The following is a 22,891-nucleotide window of genomic DNA, read 5'->3' as shown; positions in this document are numbered from 1 at the left end:
ACAGATGATGTACGAGACATAAAGGTACCACTAAATTCGTTCAGAGGGCCATTGATAGAAACAATAAAAGATGTCAAAACACATTAACGTACACATCGACTGATATTGATGGAAAGAGGATTCAGAATATCGTACGCACAGAATGTATACAGAACAAATGTGGAGGGAGGGAGTGGAAAGAGATTTTAACAGCATTGGATTGAGAGAGGAAGATGCGGAGGACAGAGGGGAATGTAGAAGGCAGATCCAATTGACTGACCCCTTACCGTTTGGATTGAATTGTGGAGAAATAGAAGAAGTGTCATTGAGATAAATGATGATAAAGATAAATGATGCTGTATGGAGCTGTCAGAAAACGTTTTACCATCCACAGGTGGTTTCGAAGCTGCTGAAGTCCAGGCCATGGCTCCACTTTTGGTCATCCATTCACCTGAGTTGTGACTATTTAGTCAGAACAATTTCAGGAGGCATATCAATGTCTTGCCAGACTGTTGTTCCATTGTCGAACCACAGAAACTGAAAGATTTAACTTTTTGTTCTTCACCATGTCATTTTCTTCATTCTGCACAAAAAAAATTGTCCAAAATAGACTCAAAAACTTAGTTCTCATGGAGAGACACTAAAATCATTCTCATTTCTCATCAGTGTGCTTGTGTGTACAAGTTACACATTTTACCATAGAACTTAAGGCTGCATTAAATTATTTGTCTGTATTAATTGTCTGCGTAATTGCTACTATACACAGTAAATTTATAATTTGGTGCATAATTTTTTTTCAAGTTTCTCTTTATTGCAGAATCAGTTATTCTCGTGATGTTTCATTCTTGCACAAATTGTTGAGGCGGTCACCTCCATGGGATAACTGCAATAGATTGATGCTGCTTGGTTATTCTTGCAACAAGATTGTAGAGAGCTGAGTATTTACAACCTGATTCATAACAGTATTAATACTGGAGTGGCACTCGATAGAGCACATAGCTCTGCAAGGCTGAACAGTTTACAATTTGTCTTTCACTGATAAGCCGGATCTGGACCTCGAAAACCTAATCAGCTTGTTCTTGTCACCTACTCAACTCATCCACGAAGTTTCGTTCAAATCCGGCAATAATTTTTTCAATATCATGCTATGTATTGTTTTTGGCCCGATCTCTCAATGGTGAAGAAGCACTGAAAAAATTCAAAAAAAAAAAATTGGATGCGGGATCCAGATCTTCTTCATTTTTGTCATACATCCAACCTGTCCACCAGGTTTCGGCCAAATCCGTCTCCAACTTTTTGAGATATCGTGCGATACTATATATTGTTTTTGGCCCTATGTATCAATGGTGAAGAATCACTGAAAAATTCGAGAATCCGGAACCATATCTTTCCCAAAATCTAATCAATTTGTATTTGTCACACACCCAAACTGTCCACCAAGTTTGGACCAAATTGGTCCATGACTTTTTGAGATATTGTGCTATATGTCGGTTTTGGCTTTATGTCTCAATGGTGAAGAACCATTTTAAAATTCTAGTGTCCGGAACAGGATCTTCACCAAAATCTAACCATTTCGTCCTCGTCACACACCCAACCTGTCCACCAAATTTCATCTGAATCCATTCATAACCTTTTGAGATGTTCTGTTCACAGACAAATAAGCAAACAACAAACAAACAAACAAAGACAGCCAGTGATGAAAATGATGACATAACCTCCGCCCACCTTTGGTGGAACAGGTAATTACTGAATGGTGAGAAACCCGAGGCAAGTTTTCTTCGTCCAAATGTCTCTATTTCCCTTGCAGTAATTTAGATCCCAGTTGTTTGTCGATTATCAGATTGAGTTGTGAAGTCATGGTTATGCCAGTGTAGTTATTACGTGGTCTAGCTGATCTTTTTGGATGTTCCCTGTTACCAAGTTGCACTGCTTGCTCTCTCAGAGTGTTATGGCTATGTGGGCAACAGCTCCTACACCATAAACAAATTCAAGCACCCAGGTGTCCACATGTCATACATGAACAGCCATATCTTTACCCATTATATTAGTATACTGCACAGCCACTGTTGCTGCTCATAAGTACAGGAGAAGCAGCTGAAAAGCAAAATACCAAGCAGGGACGGGCATGGTAGAAAAATTTCAGGAACTCTTATAAAATAAACCTTTCAAAAGCCTAATTCTTACTTTCAAACAATTCAAGTAGTGCTTGCTGATTTTGTCAACACCCATCTTGGGAATGTGGTCTCCCACCCATTTGAATTACGAATGAGTTTAATTTTCCTTTGAGTGAGTGGGGATAAGGTCCTCTAAACATAACATTTCTCCAACCATAATCCTTCTGAGTGTGTGGGACAAAATGGAGGATCCTTATTACAAATATATCACCAGATAAAGGAAACGTGAATGATCCAGTAAAAGGCAATGGGTGGTATAGATTATTGGATCCCTCAATTCTCACGCAAGAATCGCTTGGCTCGTTTGCAACCAACAATTGCTTTCCATGTCACATAATCATCGATGTATGCCATTGTCGGGTTTGACTCTGCAGTGGGTAATGTAATGGTGCACGTGATGGCTCTGAACTTTTTTATGCTTCTAATGGCTATTCCAGTAAATGCTTTCCATATGGCAAGAAACAAGACTCGCAGTACACGGTTGCTCAAAGTTAATGGTTAAATGAAAAAAAAAATAAACAGCCTTATGTCTCAATGGTAAAGAACCAATCAGATGCCATCCTGGTCATTTGAATGTCTAACATGCAGAAAATTTCCATGTGGATTATAGAAATATTGTAGGAGATGTGTTACATACAAATTAATGTCAAAATATAGCTTGTATGATTTAATAATGTTGCCAATGTTTGCTATACTCTCCATTCTTTATGATGTGCAGGAATATTTAGTGCCAAAAAGTAGACTTGGTGGAATATACAATACTTGTAAATCACTTACCTACAGTGACCTGCAAAATAATTAACCTCCCTCCAAAGTTTTCACATTTTGATGCCACCTGAGCTTATTTCGTGATACTTTCAAATCAAACTTAACAGAAGAGAGTCTTCACAAACTACTCCAAAGTGATAAAGCCAAAAAATGGATAAAATGTGAATAAGTTATAAAAACAATAAAAATGTTAACAGAGAAAATCAGATGAATCTCAGTTGCATAAGTTATCAAACCCTTTGCCTAATTAAACCTAAATCACTTTAGGAGCAAATTATTTGTTTGAAAGTTTACAAAATAAGTGTAATAGGTTTCCTCTGTGTGCAATCACTGGATAAACTTGAAAATTAATCTCCCCCACTGATCGAAGAAGTTTTGATGTGCAACTCATGTGATCAACCAACAAGGCAAACATGAAGACCAAGGAGCTTTCCAAAGAAGTCAGACATAAAGTGATGGAGAAGCACCATTCAGGAGAGGGTTAAAGGAAGATTTGAAAGTCACTCATTATTTTTTTTGAGTAGGGTGAAATCCATCATTAATTAGTGGAACACACATCATACCACCCAGGTCAGGTCATGTCAGGTATTAGAGCATGCGCCAGAGCAGCGTGTCACTGCGTCCACTTTTTGCCAGTACTCCAGGGGCCTCCGTCTCACCATCCTCCAGGCAGATGCCTGGCCCATGCCCACCTCCTTGAGATGACCAATTAACAAGGCATGTTGTCGGCCGATTGGTCTCCACTCATGAGGCTCCCTTGCTGAGAGAATCTGGTGGCAGGTTCAGCGTCAGAAAAATGAGCCACATACCCACACAGCCGAGCTGATGCTCACAGACTATGCAGGTAACAAATCTCATTTGAGTCTCTCTCAGCAACCGCTCGTTGGACACAAAGTCTGACCAGCGATAGACAAGGATTCTCTGAAGAAACATGGCACCAAAGTAATTAATTCTACATCTCAGATCCCTGGTCAGAGTCCAAGTCTCACATCCGTAGAGCAAGACTGGAAGTACCAATGACCTGAAGCCAGACTTTCGTCCTCCTGCACAGGAACCGACAGTTTCACACCCCATGATCCATTGAATCCATGACTCCCTAGGCCAGACCCAGACGTTTATTGACCTCTGGGTCACAGCCAGCAGAGACATGAATATCACTGCCAAGCTAAGTGAATCTCTCTGTGACCTCAACATCCTCACCACAAACAGGTTCAGACAAGATAGCAGCATCCAAGATGTCACTGAAAGCCTGGATCTTAGTTTTGACCCAGGAAATCCATAACCCAGCAGCTCCTACTCCTCATTCAGCAACTCGAGGGCCCCCAAAAGGATATCCAGTCTCCACAAAGATGACTGCATCATCTGCAAAATCAAGGTCAGAGATCTTGAAATTCCCATTCGATGCACCACAGCTTGATCTCTCTGACATCCTTCCCAAAATCCAGTCCATACAAATGCTGAAAGGTGTGGGGGCCAGTACACACCCCTGATGAACTCCAGTAACAACTGGAAATAAGTCAGAGATGGTATAACCATATCTCACAGCACTCTCAGTATCAGAGTATAGTTCAGACATGACATTGCTCAGTTTTGTTGGCACCCCACGAAGACCAAGAATCCTCCAGAGGGCATCCCGATTCACCGAAACAAATGCTTTGCAGAGATTAATATAGACTGCAAGCAGCCCCTGTTGTAACTTTTGTCTGTGTTAAGTGAGGACCAGAAGGGCAAGGATATGGTCAACCGTTGACCTCTTTGGTGTAAAGCCTGACTGCTCTGTGTGCTGGTGCTCAAGTAGATGGTGGCGAACCCCATCAAGAATTATCCAAGCAAAGACATTGCTCAGCACTGAGAGCAGCATCACCCCTTGTTATTTGTTGCAGTCCTGGTGATCACCCTTCCTTTTTCAGAGAGGGACAACAAGGCCCCTCTTCCAGTCAGTTGAGATGACGCCTGTGTTTCAGGCAGAGCACAGAACTGCATGCAACTACATTAGTACAACATTTCCACCAAACTTGTAAAGCTCAGCATGGATGCCACAGATCCCTGGAGCTTTACCCCCATTTAAACCAGTTCACCACGGCCCGTTTCCACAAATGAAGGTGGTTCACAGTTAATTGGAGGTTTAGGAAGAGGGATAGTTACACCTCTGACATCCAACTCAACAGCTGATGTATCATCCTGATACAGCCACTCAAAGTAACCGGCCCAATGGGCCTTCACTTCGGCCTCCTCTGTAAACAGCCCACCACCCTCCATAACACCGAACGATCAGCTTGGAGGATCACAATGTGCGAATTCCCCTGGAAGCATGACAAGAATAACTTGACCAGAAGTGATGCTCTACCCCCTCACAGATTCCACGCATGTCAGCCTACTTGTCCACCCTCACTGCATGTACAGATTTATGCCTCAACTCCCTGAACAACTCAGCTCTGCCATTAAGTCAGGCCCTGAAACTCTGATCAATGATATCGAGTGTCTCTTGAGACAAAATTCTTCTTCACCCTATGATGAGTTCCAAGACATCCACCCGCAACATCAAGGATGGTGGTCTTGAAGGCACTCCACAAATCTTCAAGATTCCTCAATACACCCAGACCGCAGAAATCCCCACTCAGCCTGTTCACAAACTCCTCAGCTACCCTCTCATCCTTGAGCTTGCCAACATCCAGCCTAGGTTGGGATGGTGCCATTCTCCTGGATTTAAGCTGCAACTTCAGAGTTGTACCACAAGCCAGTGGTCGGTATTGAGGAACTGAGCACTCCGGTAGTCCCTGCAGTTCTGGAACATCCTCCAGTGAACATCAACGAGCACATGGTCAATCTCGTTTGCCACACTGCCAGCATTGGAATACCAAGTCCAGCAATGAGCCTGTGGGTGCTGAAACCATTATTTAGCCACCCTATGTCCAAGACTTCTTGCAAAGTCAAGGAACTTCATGCTATTCTGGTTCACAGGTCCAGATCCATGTCTCGTAACCATCCCGAGCAGTTCCAGTTGATGCATTGAAATCCCCCAAGACTTGAAGAATATCTTGCCAGGGGCACTGATTAACCACAGACTTGAGCGTGGCATAGAATGCGTCCTTCACGGTGAAATCACTCACTTCAGTTGGAGCATATACCGAGACCAGGAAAACGACACTTAAGGAGTGTCTAATCTTTTGTCTCATAAAACGATTGTTGACCGGGGTTACCTCAATGATCATTGTAGTCAGCTTCTTTGACACAGATGCAGCAACTCCTTAGGCATGCTATCCATCAGAGCGACCAGACAGATAGTAGGTGTAACCAACCACCATGGTCTTGTCCCTATCCAGTCTCTGGATACCACTCAGACTCTACCCAGATCAGGTTTCCCATCCAAACTTAGCAGCTGGGGAAACAGTAAACTGGTTTGGGATGTCACTGTAAATGCAGCAATGACTTTCAAAGATCTGCAAGGCTATACGTCTGAGATGGGATCAGTGTTCATCAATCTTCAATCTCCCGTTCCCTTCATAAAGCCGGCTTCTATGGACAGGTGGCAAGAAAGAAGCCATGACTGAAAAAGACGAATCTAAAAGCTCATATCGAGTTTGCAAAAATGCATCCTAATGATACTGCAGGCATGTAGAGGAAATATTTTGGTCAGACGAAACAAAAATTGAACTTTTTTTCTCAATTCAATGTGTTACGTCTGGGGCAAACCCATAACTGCACGTCACCCAGTCAACACCATCCTTACTGTCGAGCATGGTGGTGGCAGCATCATGTAATGGGGTTGCTTTTCATCAGCAGGGACTGGCAAGCTTATCATGATAAAAATGACAATTGATGGTGCAAAGTACTGGAGAATCCTTGATGAAAACCTGCTCGAGTCAGCCATGAATCTGAAACTGTGTAGGAGATTCACATTTCAGCAGGACACTGATCCGAAACACAACACTGGAATGGCTGAATAAGAAGAAAATCAATGTTCTTGCGTGGCCCAGTCAAAGTCCTGACTTGAACCCAATTGAACATTTATGGTGATACTTCAAGATTGCAGTCCATCGACGATCCCCATGAAACTTGTCAGAACTAGAGCAATTTTCAAGTGAAGAATGGGTAAAGATTTCACCATCTCACTGTGCAAAGCTGGTGGAGACCTTCCCAGAAATACTCATAGCAGTCATTGCTGCAAAAGGTGCTTCTTCCAAGTACTGACCTAAGGGGCTGAATACTTTTGTAACCAGTGAATTTTGATTGGTACATGTTTTTTTTCAGGTATTCCTGACATGTAACCTTCTTCAACTATAACAGTGTTTAGTTTGATCTCTTCAGTTCATTTGGAAACATTGTTTCTACATAATCCGTAATTCATCTAAATGTGGCATTACTGGTCGGGGGGGGGGGGGGGGGGGTGAACACTTTTGCAGGCCACTGCATAAAGGAAATCAGATGGATCAATAATTCCATCATTGCTCTATTCCAAGACATAATCTTTGGCTGTTTTGGAAAGTTGCGGAATTCAAATTTACTTCGATTTTATGATTTGGCGTGCACTTTAAGTATATCATATAATGACATGTACATTGAAACCGATCTGGCCGAAGGAATAAATGGGTTTCGTTCATCATAGTTAGTTCAGCGTGCATGTTAGCATAAGCATCATGTAATTTATGTAATTAACGAAACAGAGTCAATGACATGTTTTCGCGAGCACCTCATCTTCCCACCCAAATTGTGTCTAACCCTCAATAGTTCCTTTACCTTACATCTTGACATGTTCCTCATGTGCCTCTATCCAATTTGTGTTTTTCCATTCTTCTAAGAAGAAGGACAATGCAAAAGGTCACGTGGCTGAGTTGGGAAATTCTATAATGTGTCAGGAGCAGAACTCACATGTGATTTGGAAAATCACCAGCCTCCCAGCCAATCAGCACAACCGCGTGATTGTGTGGCTACGCCATGCAATCCTATGGGCATGTGCCATGGGTGGTAAAAATCGGACTGCGGAACAATAACATAGCAGACGAGATCATTTTCTGATTCAGTCTCTGGGATGCTTTGGCTGGTCTTCTTTCTCTGGTGTGGCTCTCTGCTATAGAATCGCTCACTGGTGTGGCTGTGTCTCTGTTGCAGTTATGTCTCTGCTATGGTAACTCCTGATATTGGGCACTCTGCGGAGGCTGCGTGATTTGCACAGGACTGGCTAGTCCTGCTGAAGTGCTGTGGCTTCCCTGCATTTGTGCTCCCGCAGCTTCATAGTCCCTGCAGTCCCGCACCAAGCTGCTGAGAGATTCCGGCTAAATCTCTCTCTAACCTATCCTGTCAATCTCCTGCTGTGGCTTAAGGGGCTGTCACACCTTGACGTTTTAGCCAGCATATGGCAAGGTCTCAAAATGTCTGTAAAACGCTGGCGTACGCTGAACTATTGATGTTTTTTTTAAGTTTTGGGCGTATAATAACGTGTTGGACGTATGCATAACGTATTAGTAATGTACACAGAACGTTTGAATCACATATAGATAACGTATACCAACGAATGCTGAGCGTGTTGTCGGCGTTCACAACCGATGCCCAACGATAGTCTAACTTATGTATAGCGCGCGGCAGTGTATCACCGACAATCACGTGGCGTAGGCTATTCATAGGCTGCGGCTCGACGATTCAAATCATAACCGCACTGGACATCGAAGTGTAAAGCCGCTGTCACACATTGACGTTTTCGCCAGCGTATGCCGACGTATGAAAAATTTGCCGAACCAAGCTGGCACACATCGAATACGTTATGGGTAAGTTTTGTATACGTTAAGAGCACGCTGGCATACGGCGTAGTTTTCTGGCATACGTCGTCATACGCCGAGTACGTCGAGAAATTTTCAGCATGTTGAAAATTTCTCGAGGTACTCGAAGTATGACACACGTTCCGCATATGCTGGCATAAGTTGTAGGCATGCTACGCAATCATTGACACACGTCGACACACGTTACTTGTACGTTACTCATAAGTCGAAACACGTCGAGGTAATGGTTAGCGTCAGTGTTATGGACTCCCTGTTTTTTTGTTTTTTTTTCCTTCGGCATGACGGTGATGTTGACACTTCGATTTCTAGTGCGGTTATGATTTAAATCGTTGAGCGGCAGCCTATTAATTATATTATATTATAACTGCACTAGAAATCAAAGTGTCAACATCACCATCATACTGAAGAAAAGAAAAAAAAAAAACAGGGAGTCTGGAACACTGACGCTGACCATTACCTTGACGTCTTTCGACTTATGAGTAACGTACAAGTAACATCTGTCGACGTGTGTCAACGATCGCGTAACGTGCCTACAACTTATGCCAGCATTATGCGGAACGTGTGAGTCATACACTGGCATACATCAAAAAATTTCAAGCATGGAAAATTTGTCCAACACCTCGGCATACAAAGACGTATGCCAGCGTACTATGAAAAAAAAAGCCAGCGTACTACAACTTATGCCAGCGTGCTCTTAACGTATACAAACTTACCCATAACGTATTTGACATGTAACAGCATTTTAGCCAAATTTTGCATACGTCAGGCATACGCTGGCTAAATCGTCAAGGTGTGACAGGGCCTTTATGTTCCCCCAAATAGGTGAGACTGTTAAACCTTGCCCCTTCCTCTTTTCCTCACTCGTTTTTTGCTTCACATCACTTTCTCCTTCAATGCCTTTTAATTACGTTTGATGCCTTTCTTGTCTTCATACACCTGGAGCCTTTTTCATCTCATGCCAAACACATCCTTGCTTCGACTCAGTTGCTTCATCTCGTTTCCCAGCCATACCGCAGCTCCTCAACTTGCCTCACCTCGCCATCATCCATTCTCCCATCAGGAACTGCCGCATATAATCGCGTGCAACTATTTGTACCGTCGGGTGCTCTGAGGAAGCACTCACAGAGTGGAGAAAGAAGCGTGAAGAGGTGAATCCAAGGACAATCAAGCCAGACAATTAAGCGGAAACTCAGGCGTGTCAGGGCCATAACACCACACCAACTATTTCTTTCTCACCTCCACCTCTTCTCACCCCTCTTCCCACACTTTCTCTGATTTCTTCAGGTGTCTGAATCCATTTGGTGTCAAATTTGTAGGTGTCACGAATGTGATCATCATTGGTTCGATAATTATCATTATGCCATCCTGATTAGGGCAAACAAGCCCGAAATCCGTATAGGTGGCTCTGTTTGATGTTTAACTGATGTTGACCATGTAATCTTTGTCTGGTTTGACAGAGTTGCTCGGCCGAGGCCACTGGGTTTGAGGTGACGCTTTGGTGTAGGATTATGTCCAATGCAGATTTGCTGAGTGCTCGTCACACTCCACAAGTTTCAATTTACTTGCAGATCACATCACGTGCCTTCTGGTTGAATAGTTCACATTACTGGGAACAATTGGTTGGGTGCCCGTCGGATTGTTGTTCTTTGCGGATTATGCGGTTTTACCCTGTGCGACATAATCCGCAGTGATCTGCTCACAATAACAGTTAGGTGTGTCTGATATATATATATATATATATACATATATATATATATATATATATATATATATATATATATATATATATATATATATATATATATATATATATATATACATATATATACTAGCAAATACAACCTGTCGCTTCGCTAACAGGGGTGTGAAGGGGAGGGGTGTTGAGAAAGAGAGGGGGAGAGAGGGGAGACAGAGAGGATGGGGTGGGTGAGGAGTGGGGAGAGGAGGGAGGGGAAGCTAGGAAGAGGAGAAGAGCAAGGAAGGGGGTGGGGGTGGGGAGAGAAATGCCTCACGAAACATGAAACGTTGCTATACACTGCGGGAAGGAGGGGTGTGTGTGAGAGAGAGAGAGAGAGAGACAGATACAGAGACAGAGACAGAGACAGAGACAGAGACAGAGACAGACAGACAGTGAGAGAGTGACAGAGGTGTGGGAGGAGAGTGCTGCATTATATTCGGAGGGGGGCGAGGAAGGGACAGATAGAGAGTGGGAGAGTGGGGGGGGAGAGATCTGTGAGTGGCGTTAGCAAAGATAGTGATACGTTATGCTTCATTACCGAACACAATTAAAAATTTTAAAATCTCATGTCAGAATAGCTGTACACACAACGACACAACAGAGATTGGCATGTTAACCACTGTCACATCTGTAAAAACTTTGACATCGCATTTCCTGAAAATTTGTCAGAATATTAACCAAAAGCATAGACTGTAAACATGGATGTACCACTCGCGTATGACCTAATGATCCCATCGAGCGTGAACATCTAAAACAAAGCGCTGTGACCATACTTCGGTACGAAAAAAAGAGAAGAATGTATTGCTAATTGAGGTATTATTACCAGTGATTTTGGATGAAAGAATGCAGAAATCAAGAAAATGACCAAATACCAAGACCTTAACAATGAACTGAAAAGATCCTGGAAGCTGAAGAATGCCAAAGTTGCACCAGTGATAGTTGGAGCTCTGGGAATGATGACAAAGAACCTCACAGAGATTTTTAAAACCATCCCTGGGAATATTATTACAAACGAACTACACATGGAAGCTCTCCTGGGCTTTGTGACGATCCTGAAGAGAGCCCTCAGCACAAAACTTTGAGAAAAGAAAACTTCACAGCTTGGTCCATGGATCATGACCCCTTACCAAAATAAAGTTGAATTCTTTGAACCCACCTTGGGAGGACTACATTCCATATTCTGAAACTCGCATATGAAGATACCAATCAATGAGACACACACACACACACACACACACACACACACACACACACACACACACACACACACACACACACACACACACACACACACACACACACACACACACACACTTATATAACAGTGCCCTTGATATATCCTCAAAGTCTGTTCACGAAGAGTTTATATTATATTGGATTTGGGTGGCAGATAGAGAATTGACATTTTTTCTGAAACTTCACACTTGCAGATTCATTGTAATAATATGGCACTTAATTCTCGAGAAACGGTTACGTCTCATAGAAATAACATATTCTGTATCTAAAATCCATCAATTATTAACCGTTTTTAAAACCAGGAGGGAAAGTTGATTGCTACAATATTGGAACGTAATCGGGCGACAATAATAATTGGAAATGTGCAAAGCAATTAAAGCTGAATGCACAGGGTATGACCGCATGTTCATTATATGGAGGTGCTGGATCTGAGCCAGGGCTTCCACACGCCTTGATCTTCATGAGGATGCAATGGTTATGAAGAATCACGAACCGTCCACTACACAAATCACGAGTCTGATTTATCTTGAAATGTGATGTAATTTTTAAATCCGCAGGGACAGATTATAGGTAGGCTGAACGTATTGTTGGGGGGGAAATTATATATATATATATATATATATATATATATATATATATATATATATATATATATATATATATATATATATATATATATATATATATATATATATATATATACAGTCAAAGCTCGTTACTATGCCACCTGTCGGGACCGAGCAAAAGTGGCATAGTAGCGAGAGTGGCATAGTAACGAGATTTTGTAAAAACGACCTTATTTCCTCAAGTTACCCATCTGTAGTTATCTTTAGACAAAATTTATTCCAGCAAGTAAAAGGCACGACTGTTGTATAAGCTAAGCGAACGGAGAACATATACACACTAACAGAGTTCACACACTAACATATGGCATGGCGAGAAATTCACGACACACAAAGCTTTCAAGAATCGTCGGCTGGCGCATCTTCTTTCGGCGGATCTCGTGCATCTCGTTGTCTAGCCGATCGCACGCTTGCATCACACCGGGCTTCCCACTTCTCTGCTGCATGAACTTCCGGACGGTGCTACAAGCGCGCTGGGCTTCCTCGAACGGAACGATTTCCTCCTCGACAATTACCTCGTCATCTTCGCTTTCCACCGGCTCCTCACTGCACAGAATCTCCTCCGCAATCTCCTCCAGCGTGAAATACCTGCCAGTCGCGAGGCGCTCGTCGGCTTCGAGAAAGTCAGACAGCTCGATCTCCTCGTTCTCGTGCATCTTTTCCTCGGCAGGCAGAGCTTCCCAGATGTCGGGCAGCTCCGCATCCTGTGGCTCAGTTTGGATCTCCTCTTCGATGAACTTGGCCTTCGCAAAACAGTTCCTGATCGTCGACTTGCCGACCTGCTCCCAGGCACACCGGGCGACGTGTAGAGCGTCGAGCAACGTGAACTTGAACTCCTTTCCCTCGTCTATGGCCTCAAGCCGGCGGCATAGCAGGAGCTTCTTGTAGTGGCGCTTGAGGTTCTCTATGATTCCCTGATCCATTGGTTGCGAATTGGCTGTCGTGTTGGGTGGGAAGAAGACCAGTTGGATGTTGTTCAGCTCGAGCTCGGGAGGGTGGCCAGAGAAGTTATCGAGACAGACCAGCACTCTGCGTCCCTGCTGGCCGAGTCGTCCGTCCCACGCACGCAACATCTTGAAAAGCTCCGCCGTCATCCACGCCTTCGAGTTCGCCTTGGACTTGACCGGGATCTCTTTGTTCTTGAAGGCACGGGTTTTCTTGGAATTGCCAATCACCAGAAGAGGGAACTTCTCGCTGCCGCTCATGTTTGCCCCAACCAGAAGAGTGATCCTTTGCTTGCTTTTCTTTCCTCCAGTACACCGCTCTCCCCTGCAAGCCATGGTCTTGTTCGGAAGCAGCTGCCAGAAGAGTCCAGTCTCGTCCAGGTTGAAGACGTCGTCTGCGGAGAACTGCCCGAGTAAGGGCCGGAGAACCTGTTGTTGCCACTCAAGAAGGGATTGCGAATCCACCGCTCCAGCTTCGCCCTGCACTGTCTTGAACGTGATGCCGTGGCGCTTCTTGAAATTGCCCAACCAACCGTCGCCGCCATGAAGTCTGGGATGTGCATCAGTTCGGCCAGTTTCATCGCCTTCTCCTTGATCAGATCGCGCTGACAGGCACATTCTGTCCCTCTTGATTGCTTCAGCCACATGAGCACTCCCTCATCAAGCTTCTGGTCGTGAGCCTGCGTCAACTTCATGCACTTCGATGGAAATCCAGCTTTGATTGCAGCCTCGATTGCATCCTTCTTGCTGAGAATGCCCTTCACGGTGGTTCTCTTAACTTCGATGCCCCATTTCTCGCTAATCTCCCTGGCCAACTTGGACTGATTCGGCTCCTTCTTCGCGGCATCGATGATCTCCTTCTTCTCCTTCAGCGTAAAGTCGGTTCGCTTGCGTTTCTGAGCTGACATTATGGGCTGAATTTGAAAAAATGATGTCACTGTTGTACGTGTGCCTGCGTGTCTGTGTGTGCTCGCGCTTTTTGTGTCTCGTTGTGCGTGTTGTGATTGGCTTGTTGTGGCTGGCATCGGGGAGAAGAATCGCGTGTTTTGACACAGTCTGACTATGCGCGTACGTATTGAGTTATGTTGTGCGCAGCTGGACTGTAGTTCGTCGCTTCGCCTTTGGACGTGAGTGTGATAATCGAGCACTGCGCAATACAGACTTTTTCATGACTCGTGCCTTTTAACAGTCGCACAGTAGTGGCATGGTAGCGAGAGTAGGGGGTGGCATAGTAAATTTATTTTGTATTGAATTTTGTCGGGACCGAGCAAAAGTGGTATAATAGCGAGAGTGGCATAGAAGCGAGGTGGCATAGTAACGAGCTTTGACTGTATAGGCCAAACCAACCACATTGATGGTTGCCATTTGTAAGTTGGTCCACGGACTCTCACGTTATTGACAACTATTCCACTTGCTGTGATGAGCTGTGGTGGGCATATAATGGAGGGTTCTGTTTAGTCAGGATTATCATGAACTCTGCAGTATTGTGCCAATGCATTTTAGGTAATCTCAGTGCTATAAAATTGCTGTTCATTTGAGGTTTAATGAGTGCTTTTTGTTTATCACCTAATACGAATTGGCAAGACCCAGGAAATGGCTGCATGCCTTGGGACAAAGAGGTCGCACTTGACACCGAGTTAATATCACGAACTTGGTCATAAATATTACAGGCTTGCTGCTACCATGTTGCAAGAATGACTGAGCAACAATGTATTTGGCGTTTGTTATCTCCAATGTAAAAACAATGGGATTAATTAATGAAGGTAATTGACCAAACAATTCACATGAGAATGAAACTGGCAAGAATCCAGGAGATAAACCGCTCATTATAGAAAATATAAACTTGAAAATTATGATAAACAATTTCAATTCACTTTGTACAGTGAGTGACCTTCATCTCTGTTGAGAGATGGCTTAAAAAAATAATCAAACATAACAAAGCAAAGGACCTTACTCCAATCCAAAGGCCAAAGTACACAGTCCAACAAAGTTTACCAAACTAATATACGCATGTGCTTCAGCCCAAAGGCCAAAGCACATGGTCAGACAAACACATACACCCAGCCCACAGGGCCGGAATACATGGTCATATCATAAATGTTGGGGACCACTGGCAATCAAAAGGCGAAGGTGGACTCTCTCCCCACCCCGACTCCCAAGGGTTCAGCTGCAAAGCTGTACTCTGTGATCTTAAATGTGGAATAGTTCACGAACCCTTGCCATGTCAATACTTTCTTTCTGACCAATAGGAGGAGTCTGCCACACATCCAACCGATTTTCACCAGTGAGCAAGAAACAGGTTCACTCTATTGAATACCTTCCCAAAGAATGGGCTGGAATTGCAAAAAAAAAAACATGAAAAAAAAGTTAGCTGACTGATACTGTGGGTGGCAGTGTAGCAGCTAACACACTGCTTGTTGCAGTGGGCAGTTCTGTTTTCCACAGACTTTAACTAAAACCTGGAAGTTCATTTTAAACAGTAATCTGTTGAAAATACACACTGATTATGTATTCCACTCGCCAACCTACAGCAACCCTGAAGGTCACCGTCACGTTGTGCTCCACTGTGAGGGGACATCACGCAGCAATAATCAAACCTCATTAGATGCAATGGTTCAAAATTCCACAGACAGGGAAAATAGCATAACTACAGACATGTTTCACCCGTAATACAATAAGGAGACGAATAAATGATAGTGTGTGTGTGTGTGTGTGTGTGTGTGTGTGTGTGTGTGTGTGTGTGTGTGTGTGTGTGTGTGTGTGTGTGTGTGTGTGTGTGTGTGTGTCTCCTTCATAACTGCAAAACCATGAAACCTACTGGCCTGAAACTTTGTATGCATACTACAGGAACTCCAAGGGAATGTATGAATAAAAATTGGGTGTTTGAGTAAATTTAAACACTCCTTTTGAAGATAATAGACTTCCGGTTCTGGGTTTGCAGCAATGGCAGGTTTCTCTCAGGGATCTCTGCCGACTTTCTCAAAGTTAAGTTTCCGGTCGTTATTTGTCCCGTTTTAACTGTTTATTTTCTCACCTACATGTTTCTGTGTGTTCCTAGTTCGGTTTTGTTTCAAAAATCGTGCTATTTTGTGAGTTTTTGCCAACCTTGTCTTACCGGGTTCGTTGAGGCCTACCCATCCTTCCCCTCCAGGTGTACGAACGTTTTTATTTGTGTTCTCTCACCATTACCTTCAATTCCTATTTTCCCCACTTTCCCAACGTCCCCCATCCCTCCAAACTAAACACTGTTTCTTATCTTAAATTCCAAAGAAAAGAAAAAAAGCTACCTTTCTCCCTGCGCACCCACAAGTCCAGCACCTTCTTCTTCTTCTTCTTCGTCTGCCTCTTCCTCTTCTTCTGCTGGCACACCATCTTTCCTCTACTTGAGCTGACCCTCTCTCACCATTACCTTCACGATTTCTTCCGACAACTTTCCATTCCCGAATCTTACCTAATCTTCAAAAATCCATCAAAAAATAATAATCTTCCTTGTATCCTTTCTATCTATACACCTCCTGTAACCATGTGTCTGTCTCCCCTCTTCCTGATACTTTTCATCGATCCATCAGATTCACTCTGCGTTTACCGATCCAAATTCACCATTCACCTCACGATTTTTTTATACAACCTGTCCATTACCTAATCTGATGAAAACTCTCAAAAATAATAATAATAATAAAAAAATATATTAATTAATTAATTAATTAATAATAATAATAAAAACGATCTCCTATTATGCTTCATCTTCCTCTTTCACACGTGTGGTTCTCATTACTGTATCACAATTCACTCTTTTTCTAATTCAACAGACTGCTCTCAATTCGACCTTTCCTTCATACCTTGTCGAAAAAAATGAAACTGTTACAACGGTTCTATTCTTCATTCTCTGAATTCACCTTTATTGCATCCCTCAAGAAATGTCTTCAGTTGCATCTTTGAACTAAAAAAAATTCAAACCCCAGTTTGCTATGCTTGTTCCCTTTCCATCAACCATTCTTTTTTTCCAACTTCAGTGCCAACTCACCCCTCTCACCCCTCCCTCTCAAGGCAACAATCACACACTTCTCCCTCCAAGCCTCCCTCTCACCTTTCTCAAAAACTCCCCCCTCACCTTTCACCCTCAACTCTCCCCACTCACCTTTCTCCCACCATTCACCCCCCTCACTCACCCTTCCCAAAGTTGACCCCTTCACATCCACAAAGCTGCCTCCTTCCCCTGCACTCTCACCTCCATCTCATCACTCCACCTCCTCAAATCCTCAACTGTCTTCTGCCCCCTCTCTTGTCCCCCACCCCCCATCTCCCCCAGTACCACAGAACCTTTTCTCCTTCTCATCCAGCCCCTTCCCCTTGCTCTTATGCCGAGTGTTGGCTTAATAGTTAGGGTGGTGGGTTTGGGATCCTAGGATCCTGAGTTCAAATCCCACTCGGCTGTTGAATTAATACCAGGTGGGGTTGACTCAGCCTGTTATCCCTCCGAGGTTGGCAAAATGAGTGCCAGCTTGCTGGTATCCTGTGTCGGAGTGTTTATAAAATAATATGTTCACCATCAGTATTATTATTGATGCTATTAATGATACCCCAATGACGCCCTCATATACCGCTCATGTTTAAGAAATAACGCTGTTGGGAACACATCCCAATATAAACTAGAGAGGTCAAAGAAAATGATACCCCTTGCAGTGTTCAAGCATAGCATTTCAATTTTAATGAAATAATGATTTTTAAAGATCGTTAAAACCAGAAGGGCACTATTTGACACCACCATGTCACCAGATATGCCTCCACCCACACTATCACATCATAATTATACTTGTATGCCTGGTGTTGGCTTAATGGTTTGGGTGGTGGGCTTGGGATTCGAGGATCCTGAGTTCAAATCCCACTAGGCTATTGAATTTATACCAGGTGGGGTTGACTCTGTCTGTCACCCTTCAGAGGTCGGCAAAATGAGTGCCAGCTTGCTGGTATCCTGTGTCGGAGTGGCGACCCGTGCAGGATTGTGCCCAATAGCCAAGGAGACTGCTTTGGCAGCACCAACACTCTGCACAGAGTATGGTCCCAATCTCCTCGTTACACATTGTAAGCCATAACAAACCATGCTTCCCCCATTGTCTCAGGTCACTCTCCTGCATTTTTTTTTAGATATTTTTTTCATTTTTTATATTTTCACTTACAGATGCTTTCTGATGGTTCTGTGATTTTTTTTTCTGGTGTCCAGTGGCACACAAAATTCCAGCTTTCTACATCACTCAGAAGGTATCGATCTTTAATATCAGTCAGTGAGTCAGTGAGTCAGTGAGTCATTAAGTCGGTCTGTGTCGAGCCTGGCATTGGCTTCATGGTTAGGGTGGTGGCTTGGGATTCTCGGGTCCTGAGTTCGAGCCCTGTTGGCCGCTGAGTTAACACGAGGTGATTGACTCTGCCTGTCATCCTTCCATGGTTAGCAAAATGAGTACCAGTGCACTGGCAATAGGGGCACTGCATCAGCGGCATAGCCGTGCCCCTAACCAATGATGCAACCAGCAGCCAAAAAAAAGGCTGCACACGAAGTGAAGCGAAGTCTGTGCCAATGGTGAGAATGGGTTTTTATAAAATAGTGTATATATATATATATATATATATATATATATATATATATATATATATATATATATATATATATATATATATATATATATATATATATATATATATATATATACTGTGCATATACACGAGTTTTTTCTTTGGAAACGGTGATGCATCGAATACTGTGCTACCCATTACCCATTCAGAGGGGAAGATAATATAGCTGCTCATCCTCCATGCCCCTCCCCCCCCCCCCTTGGAGATGTTAAAAGCATGAGAATGCTAAAGAGTAGGCCAATGAGTGTCAGTAGCCTGACTAAATTGCATTTTCTTGCCAGTCTCCAATATAAAACCCCTCTTGTTGGCAGTCTATTCTGTCGGGAATGATGAGTATTGCTGAAATAGTAGTTCTTTGGCCTGAAACTGCAGGATCACGTAAATCCATTCATGCAAAAGTTGGGTACCACCCTTCCGGTTGGTGCTCATTCAGCATCGTCTTGACGGATTACCAATGTATGCATATGCCGTGCCTTGAAGGTAGGGCATGACAAAACATTTTATTCTTGAGTGCTAACCGTGTTTATTAACGTTAGTTCAGCTTGCTTTTCTGTTTCCGCAGGCGTTTCCCTGGCGGCTGGTAGCTCTTGGTTGGGGAGGTGTGGAGACAAGACCGGTTATCCAGCTTGAGACAAACCTTTGACCTTGCACCGCAATGAGCTTCAATGAAAGAAGATTTAAATTTGTTTGAGACCCGACATAAAGAACGCAGCGGTCTGGAACCACACGTTCATCCTCTCTGTAACTTCGACCCCTACCCCCTCCCCATAGCCACGCTGCATCACTGCTGGCAGCAAGACTCCAATATCTTAAAACCGTTGCCATCACTATGTTGTCACTAATTGAAGTCAAGAAAAGAAAAAGACAATGATGTAATATAATAACCTCTTTAAACTTGTGCTTTGTGAACCCTCCAGACCAGAGTCCACTTGGGGTTCTGGATACCTGACACCGTGCAAGATGGCACCCTGCACGGAGTCATGATACCAGTGCCTTGTAGCTTGGTGGCCTGATGGTTGGGACACTGGACAAGACAGACCGTGAGTTGAAATCCTGCTCAAAGTAGCCAAATAAGCATTTTGATTCTAAGCTTCTGGAAACCGAGTTTGGGTAAGGAGAATTCCTTGGTAGAGTTTATCGGATTGCTGATTTTAAAACTCAGCTGGCTCAATAATGATTTTTTTTAAGGAGGAGTACTCTACCTGATCAATGCACACTTGTTGGTTAACAATACCGACAGGGCAACATGAGACATAAAACACTAAAACACTGCTGTTCAAAAAAAGGCAGTCCCACTCCACCCTTCCCCCTAAATATAAAGCATTGCATGCAATACTACACAATGTATGCCACCACATCAAACAAAACGATCACACACCCAGTATGTCACTGCACTACATGGAATGACAACAGCACCTGGGCCATCACATTGCATGAGGTGGTCGAAGCACCCAGTCCTTGCAGCACTTTACACCGCTGTTAATGCACAGAGTATTAACGATGGCACTGTGAACTGGGGCTGTCAGAGCCCAGGGGGGCTCGTTAGCTTGGTAGACCTCGACCTGCACATGCAACTCAGCCAAGATGCGTTGTAATGACGACCACCCGACGGTTAGACCAAATATTTTGACTCGGCACAGGATTAACTCCTACTCCAACCTGGGAAGGTTGAAATGTGTCCCAGGCCTCTGGGACCGGTCGAAAAGCATTTTCCCAGCTCGTTGCCTTCAAGTGTATGGCTGATCTTTCCTTCATGTTGTAAAGAATGTTGCAGTGCATACACTCATTCAATTTCTCTGGCCGGTATTGATTTTAATCAACAAATGTGGAGAGAATATTTGAGGTTTCATTTCATTGTCTCTGGTAGGGTTGACCGCCTTACTTTACCTGGACCTTACTTGTCTAGAACTTCCATAGCAGTGCTGTAAGATTGGCCTCCAATAGGAGATGGATCAGATTCGAGGGATCATTGGCGTAGAGTTATTAAATTCCCTAGAGAGAAGGTGGGGTTAATCCTCCAATATTCTCCTTCCACCCCCGCCACCACCTCATAACCTGCAGAAATGTAAGGGATCACCAAGTTCGTGGCCATAAATAAAAACCTTTAACTTTTTTTCCTTGGTCCTTCACAAAAATGTAAATTTGAATTTTTCAACAGGATACAAGCAGAAATATGAAGGGTTAATTCAAAACCATTTATATGGGAATGTTTCAAATTTGGACTGGGGATTTATAAAAGGCAGAGAGTGTTCTGTATAGATTGATGTTTTCAAAGGAATTTGACTTTAACAGTGTGGCAAACTGATTCCCATGAACACGTGTATACTACTTAATGCATGTGGCGAAAATAAAGATGGCAGCGAGAGAAAAAAACAATACACAACTTTCGAAATGATGAATCCGCCCCAGGATGCTCGGTGTGCATGTGCAGGTGTTACGAATTTGGAAGCTTACTGCACACAACAGTCAGAGTCCCTATAGATCAGTAATATCGGTAAGTATGTGTTTCTAGTTAGAATCCATCCCCTGTGTCTAATGGGAATTAAATGTACGTGCTGCGCTGTGGGTTATTTTATAGATAGGATTTTTTTACATCCCTTACAACAACGACAACAACGCCCATCTTCACTTTCACACGACAACACTCTGCTCGCGGCATTGTCCGCGCTCTTCGCGCGCTCACGAAGCGTTTCGTTCTGGCCTGGCACCAAATAAGGGTATGCGTCATTTTTCAGCCAATGGGTGCAGAGCGTGCTCCAAGAGAAGCAGAGCCTCTTTGGAGGGTGGGGGATCAAGATGCCCTGACACACCCCCTGACCAATCATGGAGAGACGACCGATTTCACCCCGACGAATGAGGCGTGCTTAGGTGAGACACGTTCCACCAGCCCCTGACGCCAGAGAGGGAAGAAATAGACGGGACGGTGCGGTCATCTGGTTTCTGGTCTCTTCTTGTCGCTGGCTTCTGGTCTCGTCTCGTCGCTGGTTTCTGGTCTCGTCTTGTCGCTGGCTCTGGTCTCGTCGCGTGCCCGAGGAGTGTACTGGAGCCTGACGCTGCCCTCCGTACCCAGTGCTTGCAGCAGCATCGAGTTGCGGGTTCAAGTCCCACCGAGCCAGATCGTCAAGGGCCGCACGAGGCGGGAAGGTCCAAGATAGCTCTGGTTTCCAGCTCATCTTCCCTCGAGCTGGGAACCTTCAATAAAGACCATTGAGGTCCATCTTCTTTTGGGTATTTGTGTGTGCGCGTGTGTGTCTGTGGGCCCAGTTTATGAGTGGCAATTGTTTAAGTGCTTGTACATTGACTGTATTTCTTAGAGTCGGATAACTCTGCTCTTTGTGTGTTCCCTTCCCCCCCCCCCACCAACCCCATTATGAATAAATCCCCTGTTAAATGTTTCAGCTCATTTCTGTGTTTTCTTCATTGGTTTAGCACGGTGCGTGTTGGGAAATTGGGAAGCGGCAAATTGTGCATTTGGACCGACGGACCTCGGTAACCATCCGCTCGGATTACGCATGGTTCGAGCACGCTGACGGCTCGTTCCGCTCGAGCTCCGCCGAGAGTGAATTTCCCAGGTAGTTTGGACGACGTGGGTATTTGGGTAAATTGAAATTTCCAATCGACCCTATCCCACGCGGTCGGACTCTTGGCGATCTTCGGTCCGAGAAGGGACCCGTCGGCTCCGGAGTTATCCGGGGTGACGACCTATAAATTCCGGGTGTTCGGTGGAGCCGACTCTACTGCTCCATCTTGTGGCCGTGCTCGCTGCCGACACCCAGCCCCACAATACAGGAACCCCAGGAAACTTGTGTTGGGGCGATTAAAGTATTTTAATGTGTCCGAAATAAGGATTGTTACCTGAAATGACTCACATAGCGACTAAAAGAAGCCAAAAATACTTGGAAAAGTACTTAAGAGAAAGGGTTGTGCCTCAGAACAACAAAAAACTTGGAGAACTTTCTCGAGGAGTGTACAACTAAGCAGATGCTCATCGTGCAAACTCCCAATCATGTGGGCAGGTGCAAGGTCC

The 22,891-nt window shown here is 44.0% G+C and overlaps 1 long non-coding RNA gene across 1 annotated transcript in view; it reads left to right on the top strand.

The window, feature by feature from the left end:
• Positions 1-22,239, top strand: part of LOC147032237 (uncharacterized) — a 93,738-nt gene extending 71,499 nt beyond the window's left edge. Inside the window, exons 2-3 of the long non-coding RNA XR_015055097.1 lie at positions 19,427-19,578; positions 19,782-22,239. This is a non-coding gene — a long non-coding RNA (uncharacterized LOC147032237). The remainder of the gene's footprint in view (positions 1-19,426; positions 19,579-19,781) is intronic.
• Positions 22,240-22,891: the final 652 nt, after the last annotated feature.

This window comes from Eptatretus burgeri, chromosome 2 (genome assembly GCF_056783735.1).
Source record: "Eptatretus burgeri isolate ZD-2024b chromosome 2, Ebu_testis_v1, whole genome shotgun sequence".
Taxonomy (NCBI): domain Eukaryota; kingdom Metazoa; phylum Chordata; class Myxini; order Myxiniformes; family Myxinidae; genus Eptatretus; species Eptatretus burgeri.
This window is presented reverse-complemented; position numbering and strand designations above follow the sequence as displayed.